Genomic DNA, 11,023 nt, shown 5'->3' with positions numbered 1-11,023 from the left:
GAACAATATTATTCCATATGTGGGGTCCACGAGAAGCGATGCAAAACTGATTAAATTTTGTGTGACAAAACGGCTCATTTAAAAAAACTTATGTTTCTCATATCGTATTTGTTGTTAGGTTTGAGTTTGAAAATGTTATTAAAAGCGGTAGGGGATAAATTATTTCTCCATAAATATACAAAACATAAAACTTTAAAAACATTGAGTCTAAATAAATTTAATAATCTCATTTCAGTAAAAAATTTGTTTGTATGTGTAAAACGATCAGCATAGTTAATTATGCGGATCGCATGTTTTTGACGACGATGAAGAAGTTTTAACTTTTTACAGTACTTCCCCAAGCAGTGTTAGCATAATTTATGTAACTGTGGATAAAAGAGTAATAAAGTTGGCTTAAGCAATTTTTATTGAGGTAGTTACGAGCTTTATATAAAATCTCAATGTGATTTGAAATTTTAGTAGATACATAATTAATGTGTTGATTCCTGGAGATGTTTTAATCGAGATAACGCCTAAGAATTTTGTAACTGAATCATTTTTTATTTCAATTTCGTCTTTATAAAGTTGAGGCAAGTTTGTTGGTAAAATTAAAGTTAGCTTATTACATTTAAACCACTTTGATATATGTTTTAATTCTTTATTCATAGTGGTAAAGAGTTCATATATATTACTCCTTGAGAGGATTGTTATCATCTGCGTATATGATACTTATAAGTTTAGAAGCTTTATTCAAATCATTTATATATATCAAAAAAAGTAGGTGTCGGAGGATTGAACCTTCAGAAACACCATATACAAAATCAAGATGTTTCATCTGCTCCATTAAACTCTTCAGAAGAGAATTCTGAGGTTAACTCATCAGAACAAATGCAATTATCCATAGGTACGAAGAAATAATTAAAGGAAACCGTCGTATTTGGAATCTTATTTGATAGGGAAGGACCTATCCCAATAAAAAGTTTATTAAATTCATAAGATATGGCTCTTGGGTCATATAAACTTAAGTTATCAACTTTAATCATCTCTGGCAGAAAACCTAAGCATGATTTTTATTTTCCAGTAATTTCTTTCATAATTTGCCTTGGGCGTTTCATGTCGTTTTTACATTTATTAATTAGTTCTGAGTAGTAATTTCTTATTAGGCTTTTACGTATTTTTTCAAATAGATATTTGTAGTTTTTATATATTTTATCGCTAACAGGTTTTTTGTTATTAGATATTTAATATATAACTTCAGTTTAATTTTTGATAATATTTTAATTTTTTCGTTTAAAAATTCATTATTAATTCTTTCTTTCTCTAGTTGTTTGTTATCAATTTTGTTAAATAAATGTTTGTTATTATTTTAAATCTTTTTATCAATTACGCGTTCGTTGAAGTTTCTTTTATCTCTTCAAGTTTTTTAACTTCAAACTTTCTTTTATCTCTTCAAGTTTTTCAACTTCAAACTTTCTTTTATCTCTTCAAGTTTTTCAACTTCAAACTTTCTTTTATCTTTTCAAGTTTTTCAACTTCAAACTTTCTTTTATCTCTTCAAGCTCTTTTTCATTTAATTAAATCTTATTTGCATTTGCAATGATATTTGTCTCAAATTTATCCAATCTCTCGTTGAGTATTTTTGTGTTTGCACAAACAATAGCAATTACAGTTTTTTCTTGGTTTTTAAATAACTTTAGTTTCCTTCTTAAAATCATCCAGCATTACTTTGGTCATTTTTTTTATTTCTTGGAGTGTTACGGCCCGACTTGATATTAGTAAAATCTTTTTAGTTAGTGGATTCGTAGGTTTTTTAAATGTTTCTATATTATCTTTAAAATTATTTGACTTTATTTATTCACTTTTTCTTTTCAAAAACTTTTATTTATTTCAGAAGAATTTTTAATACTTTTGCTCACAAAAGCGTCAAAATTTCTCTGTTCTCTTCGAAAGCGTCAAAAAATCTCTATCCCTAAACTACTTGCGTCAAAAAATATCTATCACTAATCTTTAAAAATAAATAAAAAATTAAACAGTATTATGGTTTATTGTCTCATATTTAACTCTCCGAAATAAATTTTTTGTTGATTGTGAATTTTGAAACGTAATAGTTTACATTATTTCAACAGAACATTGTTACATTACATTCATTCACATTATCATTAAATAATTTTAAAAGATTAAAAGATATTTAGATCGTTTATAGTTTATAATAAGGATTGTTCCCGGGAACTTGTTGCCGGAAAAAAATTTTTTTTCGGTACCAATGGATTTTAATAACAAATCGTTTAACTTTCCCGCTGTTATGTTAAATAAGTAGCCCGTTAAAAAAGTAGACAGATAGCTCTGTGCATGCGATAAGCATGCACAGATATGATGTGCATGCAATAAGCATGCACAGATATGATGTTAAGTTTCCATTAGGTAGATGAAATCTATTGTTAAATAAGTAGCCTAGATCCGTTAGGTAAATCTTCAAAGTTACTTAAATTTCTAATTTACAAGTCAAAAATTTAATTTGAAAAATGCCTGTTCATAACTATTCTGTTGAAGATGTTAAGCAATATCTTTCTGATGGAAGGATGAAACATTATAAATCAGAGTGGAAATCTTTTTTGAAGTATGCAAAAAAATTCAAATTATGTGGTATGTAAACATTACATTATAATTTGTTGAATAAATAATTATTATCATTGAACTAAATCTAACTTTTTATATACTTCAGATGGTAAATTGTATTACGTAACTGCTTTAAAAAATTACAAGTTCTTATAAATTACAAGTTCTTATAAATAAAAATTACAAGTTCTTATAAACGACTGAGAAAAAATGATAGCGTTTAAAGATGTTCATGATTCTAATCTTGGAGCTCATGTTGGTCTCAACAACACTAGAGCAAAGCTAAAAAGTTCTTTCTATTGGCTAGGTATTATTCAAACATTACGTATTTTGTTCATGCTTGAGTTTTGCTTTATGTTAAACTTAATTCTTCTGAATGGTTAATGATATTAACAAATGGGTAAAAGAATGTGACAAGTGCCAAGGTATGGAGAAAATAAAAACTGTTGCTCCGGAATTAAAACCTATTAAGGTTAATGGACTGTGGGATTTTTTGGGTTTAGATCTAATTGGACCTCTTATGCTTACAAAACTTGGAATCAAATACATTTTAACTATAACTGATCTTTGGAGTAAATATATTGAAGCTTTTGCAATTCCTGAAAAGTCAATGTTTTATGTTTCAAAGTGCCTTACTACTTTATTTTATCGATGTGTTTCTCCAAAGAAAATTCTTTCAGATCAAGACAGAGAATTTGTAAACAGTTTGAATGAGCTTTTGTTCTCTTCATTTCAAATCAAACACTTGATAACCTCTGCTTACCACCCTCAAACTAATGGGTTGAAATAAAGATGAAAGAATAAATCAGAAAATTAAGAAATCCCTCTCTAAATTATCCAATGAAACCCAAGACAATTGGGACGAATTGTTAGAAGCTGTTTTATTTGGTCTACGTACATGTATGCAAAATTCAACAAAATTCACACCTTTTTTAAATGTTTGTCACTTTCAACTTTGTCACTAAATAATACTGATTTAGATACTAATGAAAATAAAATTTTTGAATATAAGACATCCAATGAGCAAGTTCAAGAAAAATTAGGAAATATTTTTCCCTACTGAACATCAACTTTGTTTTGCCCTTGCAATACATTTAGCGGTAGTTGATGTTGTTTATAAAAAGATAGTTAAAAATAATCAGATTTCTATTGAAGAAGATATTGAAAATGATTTTGATGTTTTTGATGATGAAAATAATGAGGATGAAAATCAAGTTAGTTACCCAGCTCCTGATCTTGTTCCAGATCTTCATAAGGTTCTTGTTAAAGTTTGTAGAATCGTTGTAACTTTTAAAAGATCTGCTTTGAAAATGGATACTTTGAAACGTTATTCTAAAATTGAATATGGACAAGAGCTAGTATTTATTTTAGGTTCAATAACTCGTTGGAATTCAATGCTGGCCATGATTCAAAGATTTATTAAAGTTAAAAAAGCAGTTGGAAAATCTCTGGTGGATTTCAGTTTAAAAAAACTTATGGTGTCCGATGATGAGCTGGAAGTAGTTGAAAGTTTAGCAAAAAAGTTTTGAACCATTCGTTATAGGTTCTGAAATGATTTGTAGAAGGGAAGCAACATTACTAACAGCTGATGACACATTAAAGTTTATTATTAAAGAGCTTGATGCTCAAGATTTGTATTTAGTCTTAAGAATGCTCTAAATGAAAGGATATGTCAAAGAAGAAAATGCGATCTTGTTGATTTTTAAGGTTTTTAAATTATCCACAGTCTTTAAAATAGGATATGTATAATAACTTATTTTGCATACCATCTAAAACAGAGATGATAAATATAGCTACTGAATTAACTGAGAGACTTTCCCCTAATTTGAAAATATTTCAAAAGAAGGAGATAAAATTATTGATAATGATAACCTTAACAATACTATGATTAATGACGAGCTTAACAATGGTAATGTCAGTTTAGAAAAATCATCAGAATTTATGACTGAAATGTTAGAAAATTTTGTAAAAAAAAGGACAACCTTGTTGTCAATTGCTATAAGTCAACTATGCGTCAAGTATTGAATTTGTTTGAAGCAACTAACAAAAAATCACATAATTTAGATACGCTTTATATTGCACTTTTAACTATTCGACGATCCAGTGATGAAGCTGAAAGAATGTTTAGTTCAACAGTTTTATTTTTTACAAAGTTTAGTATTAGATTATGAGATTTGTACGCACTACTTTTTCTAAAAGGTCACTTTGATTCACAAAAATAGATTTAAAAACAAAGTGAAAATAAAATAAAAAATTATTTGTTTGTTTTTTATTTAAATGTACATTCCCGGGATTTTCCCGGGATCCCAGGAACGCAACAAATAATTTCCGCTATCCCGGGATTGCAAAAAGTCCGGGAATTCGCAATCCCAATTTATAAACTTTCCACAATATCTTTATAAAATGAATATATCGCATTTGAATAAGCTGAAAGATTAAGAGGTTAGTTGAATCCGCGCCCTAATATATGTGAATTTAATCGTCCACGGCTTTTAGATTTTTAACTTGCGGGATTTTATTATTTTATTTTTAACTTGCGGGATTTTATTGGACAAAAAAAGCTGCTTTTTTTTTTTGTTTATAAACAATAGCCTAACATTTGTTAAAAGGACAAAAGTTAAAAATACTCCCAATAAATTAAAGATAATTCAAAAAAAAGTTTTAATAATTTTTAAAAACTTATGAAAGTTTTTTTATGAACCTATGTTTATTAAAAAGTATTTTAATTCATAAAAATGCTTCAAAAGCGTCTGTCGTTTTACTTTTCTATTCCAAACTTTAATCCTTTTTTAATCGAAAATAAACTAAAGAATTATAAATTATTATTTTACAAGTATTCAAATTTCTGCTCAATACTTTTACATTAATAGTATTTAATATTCATAATTTAATTCATAATATATTTACTTCATAACAGAAAAGAAAAGTTAAAAATATTTGTTTACAAGTTTAATCCGCCATTTGTAAAAAAGGCTTCACTTTTCGGATCTAAGTTAGACATCTAGTTTATATAATATATCTTTGATACAACCCACTGATCTCAAAATATAGCATACTGATCTCAAAATATGGTATAAGTTATATATATATATGTATATATATATATATATATATATATATATATATATATATATATATATATATATATATATACATATATATATATATATATATATATATATAGCGCTAAACTAATTAAAATTAAAACTTTTATCGCGTTCTCCAGCGAAAAGACCGTGACAATGGCAGCCCTATATATATATATATATATATATATATATATATATATATATATATATATATATATATATATATATATATATATATATATATATATATATATATATATATATATATATATATATATATATATATATATATATATATATATATATATATATATATATATATATATATATATATATATATATATATATATATATATATATATCATATTTAGATATATCAGTGATGCGACCTTATGTTTATAAAAGTAGTTCTGGTTCTTTAGGTACACTTCTAATAGCTATAACTTAAAAGCGCATTCTTGTTATTAGTTTTTCATAGGGGTATGGAATAATTCGGTTGGCGGTATTAATCTACTTCAAACAACGTACTAAAGTTCGCAATTTAATTTGCAAGCCTGAAGTTTAAGTACAGTTTTTTTAGTGTTGGGTAAGATTTAAACGGTTCAAATGGTTATAAATCAAATGGTTTAAAACCGAACTTTAATTATTTAAATCATTGAATTATAAATCAAAAGTAGTTTTTGAAGAAAAAATATATAGTTTTTGAAGGTTAATAAATATAGAAAAAACAGTGTTTTTGAAAAAGTCCATGTGCAAATAGCAATTTTAGCCTTTCCTCAGTTTAAAAAAGTATTTATTTATGTTTTCTTGAAGAAATGGTGCTTGGGAATTTTGTTTAGAAGTTATGTATATATTTTTTTATTCCTTTGCGTATTTTTGTTTTGGTTTTTGCGCTTGATTTTTGATGTTTTTTAATTTTTTATCGGTGCCATTTTATGCCAAATTTTCTATATTCAAGGACAAGGCGTTTTATAAAAAAATCATCAGTTTTTCCAGCACAAAAAGTGCAATAACTTTGGGTCCAATTAACTTCTAAGTTTGAAAGACCCCTCATTTTTCAAATCTTTTCAAGCTCTATACAACTATGTTAATCATATAAATATATTGTCCATTTATACTCCATTCCAGAGGATTTTTTTTGACAATATATAAATATATTGTCAAAAAAAATCCTCTGGAATGGAGTTCTTGAAAGTTGTGCACATCTCATATTACTTCACCTATTCTATCTTAAGTGTACAAGCAAGTGAATCAACTGCAGGTAAGAGTTGCATGCTCTCTTTTCAACAAAGAAATAAAAAACATTGACATTAAATTTTAAAGAAATAAAAAACATGACTGTTCACTGGAATTAGCCAGTGAACTGTCATGTTTTTTATTTCTTTAAATTTTACAACAGCTGTTTTGATGTTTTAGCAATTTAAATGCAACAGTTTTTGCTAGAGCTATCATTGACATTGTTAATGATAGCTCCAGCAAAGGATGAGAACTACTAGTTGCATCAAGCGATGATGTAAATAGCATTTTTTTGTGGTATTCGAGGGTTAGTAATATTATTATTTGTCTTTCTCTTAAATATAATTGGATTAGAAAGTCCCATCATGTATAAGTTACTGTGTACTGCACTATAAAGACACAATAGTTAAAAGAATGTTATTCTCATTTTAAATATACAACATACATGCTGAAAAAAAAGTTACTGAACATTTAGTCTTTTTAGTATATTCAGATTAAAAGCAGATCAATGGTCAGCAATTATGAGGCATACAAAAAAGTGAAGCCTCAACAACAAAACAATCTCAATATTAACGTTGAAAAAATAAAACTGCAACCCATATTGTACTGTTTATCACATCCAATCAGTCACAGCTAAATCTGAGAATAATGGACATTTATTGGTGACTAGATTATTGATTCCATGCCAAGCCCCAGGAGCTAATTTTGTGTAAAAAATAACCTTATCTCACAGAATCTATGCCAAGTATGACCAAGTGATGTCTCAGTTGCATGATGAGCATATTAAGCAATTGATGGGCACACAACAGTTAATATTTAGTCTATCAACAATAAAAGTTTTATGGGCATGACTGTTCACTGGCTAATTCCAAGCCTGAAAAGATAGTGTGCTGCTCTTACATGTAGTTGATTCACTAGCTTGTACACTTAAGACAGAATACCTAAAGTAATATGTGATGTGTACAACTTTCAAAGCCTTGAATTTGTCAAAATTAACACTGTTTTTTTTTTTTTTTGTACTCAGAAAAAAAAAATTGGTTTCTGAGTATATGGTAGTTGAAAGTGACCTAAAGTTGACTATGGAGGAATTCAAAGAAGAAATAAGAAAGAGGAATAAGCAAGTGGCAACTTAATACAATGACTGCAAAGACAAACAGAAATTTATGTACTATATCTTGGTAAGATATAAAAAACATAGATGTTTTAAGCGTAAAATTTTAGCTACCATTTTACCAGATGTGTCTGACTGAATCTCAAAAACTCCAGTATAGCTCACTATGGTTGCATAGGAAAATCTTAATTATTTTGCTGTAACAAATAGCAGCAGGGCTGCTGATAAAGTGCCTGAAATCATGCTAATAAAAAATTGCAAATTTCTTGGTAGACTATATTGATTACTAGATAAGATAAATCAAAAGGTAATTTGAACCTGATAGCACTGCATCTGATAAATTTGACAGAATTAAAATTACTTGTTGAAAGGTGAAAATTATTTTTTCTGTATTATCAGTGGCCAACCGCCTGGAAATAATGGAAAAGCTTTTTTTTTGAAATTGATTTGTTTCCTCCAAGATTTTTTAACCTATTCAAATAGACATAACCTCTCACAAGTGTCACCAAAAAGAAGTAAAAATTAGTAAAAAATTATCGCAACTTTGTAAAATTATTTAGTAAATAATTTAGTAAGTGAATGTCAGTTATTTTTAAATTTATTCAGTTTTACATTGAAGTTGTTGATAAATTGAGGGAAATAAGATCTTTAAAATTTTAACTTACAAAAGCTCAGTTTATTTATTTATAAAATATTCATTATGTATATTTTAAAAAGGTTTTATCTTTCAAAAAAATTTTTATACATTCCACTGTCTTTAAATTAAGATTCGTAATAAGTTTTAATTTTTTTTTTTTTTAATTTAACGTTCTGTTAAGTATTCAAATGACAGTTTTAAAAGTGAAATGAGTTAAGCTCGTTATTTTTAATTTTGAAATGAATGAAAAATTATATAGTTTTTAATTCATTTTATTTTCCTGAAGATAAAATGCTTAAATATTAGAAAATTAGTTATTTTCTCAGGGTCAACCACACAGGTTTCCAAGTGGAGGAGCACAATTGTCAATATCTAAAAAAAGTCCTATATATCTAGAAATTTCTATAAAAAATATGGTCCTTCAGAAAAAAAATGGAAGAGGTTTAGTGCCCCCTGGATCCCCCTCTTCCCCCCTCCATTCCCCTGTTATAGATAACCCTACTATTGCATTAGAAATCAAAACTTTTGTTTTACTTTTCATAAAAAAGCTAAAAAAACAAATAAATAATAACATTTTTAGTAACGCTCCAGTGGCACCAAAGCAGGTCTGGGTTCGTCCCTGATATATAAATAGATAGGTGCAACATTAGACGCACATGGATGATGCCATAAAAAAATAAGAAGTTGCAGGGGCTTTAGTACATACATCAACTATCTTATAGCTTGACTCGCAAAGGGTTTGGCATGGGGCAGCAAGTTTTTCTTTCATTTTCTTTTATTATTTCTTTGTTTTTTCTTCTTTTTCTGAAAAATTAAAGCACGCTTTTTTATATTAAGAAAAAAGCGTGCAAAAATGATATTAGGAAATTGCATCCTTGCATATGGTTTAAGTATAGTATATATACATATATATATATATATACATATATATATATATATATATATATATATATATATATATATATATATATATATATATATATATATATATATGTATGTATATATATATATACTTTACTTAATCCATATGCAAGGATGCAAATATATATTTATATATTTATAAATATATATGTATATATATATATATATATACTAATTAACTTTTTTTTGTGAAATGCTTAAATATTTTAATGTAATATATTTAAAAAAAAATTGTTTTTAAAAGTTTTTATATAATTTCACTTCATTTAAGTATTGAGTCAGGTTGACCTATTTTTAAAGAACTTTTTTTTGCTAATATTAGGGGCCTATTAAATGTTCAAGAGTCTTAATTGACCTCCTAAAATCTTTTTTTTTTTAAAATATTTTAAATCTTGTGTTATTTTTTGTATAGAATGCTGGATGGGAGCAGAGTTTACCATTAGTTTATGCTTATGTTTATGAAGTGTCAAAGGAACGCAGGTTTGTTAAATTTTTTGGTTTTATTAAAGTTAAAAAAATTTTTTTTTTAATATATTTAGTTCTTTATTAAAATGTCTCGTTTATATAAAGACTGGTTTAATAAAGCTTGTACGTCAATTTATGGTTCTTATTTGTTATGACTGGTTTAATAAAGTTAAGAAATTTAATAAATTACTTAGTTTTGATCGTTATGGTAATGTATTATAAATATGTCAATTTATGATAAAAATACTTGACAGACTAAGTTAACACTTTGATTGTGCGCATTAGTTGAGGCTTTTGATATTCCGAAGTGATGATTCATTTTAACGTATAAAGTTTATTTGTTTTTTTACATAGAAAAAATGGTAAAAGTCAATTACTTTGCCTACGGATCGAACATGAACCCGAAGCGTATGGAAGCGCGCAACGCAACTTTTTCTGAAAGAGTTTTAGCAACATTGGAAAATTATGAATTTGTTCTCAATTTTAAACGAAGCAACGGAACTGCAGCTGCAAATATTAGACCAAAAATTGGTTCCAACGTCCATGGAATACTATATAAATGCGATCCTGAAGTACTCTCTATCCTCGACAAGTATGAAGGAGTTGATAAAAACTGTTACAAACGAGAAATCGTTTCCGTGAAATCTCATGACAAGCTTTTTGATGCTTATGTATATATTGCATGTTTGCAATCCTGTGATGACTCTTTAAATGCAGTGAGTAAAGTTTACCTAAACCATATTTTATGTGGATGTGACTTGCTTCCAGTTAATTATGCAAATTTTTTAAAATCATTTCAACCCTTGTGTGTTGATGTACACGATTTTTAAAAGTTTTTTTAGGTTTAATATTTTTTTTTTTACTAAGTTTTTATTCTAATCAAATGTTTATGAAATAATACAAAATGGAGTTTTCTTTTTTAAAATTTTTTGCGCTTACAAATGGGCTGGGTTTGAACTTCATTCTCAG

The 11,023-nt window shown here is 27.0% G+C and overlaps 1 long non-coding RNA gene across 1 annotated transcript; it reads left to right on the top strand.

Moving 5' to 3' along the window:
• Positions 1-7,163: 7,163 nt before the first annotated feature.
• On the top strand, positions 7,164-10,544 carry LOC100197075 (uncharacterized). Its single transcript, XR_010635708.1, has 3 exons — positions 7,164-7,227; positions 10,002-10,069; positions 10,409-10,544. It is a non-coding gene; the product is annotated as an uncharacterized LOC100197075 (long non-coding RNA).
• Positions 10,545-11,023: the final 479 nt, after the last annotated feature.

The sequence above is a fragment of the Hydra vulgaris genome, chromosome 01 (genome assembly GCF_038396675.1).
Source record: "Hydra vulgaris chromosome 01, alternate assembly HydraT2T_AEP".
NCBI lineage: Eukaryota > Metazoa > Cnidaria > Hydrozoa > Anthoathecata > Hydridae > Hydra > Hydra vulgaris.
The sequence above is the reverse complement of the archived record's forward strand: the minus strand, read 5'-3'. Positions and strand labels throughout refer to the sequence as shown.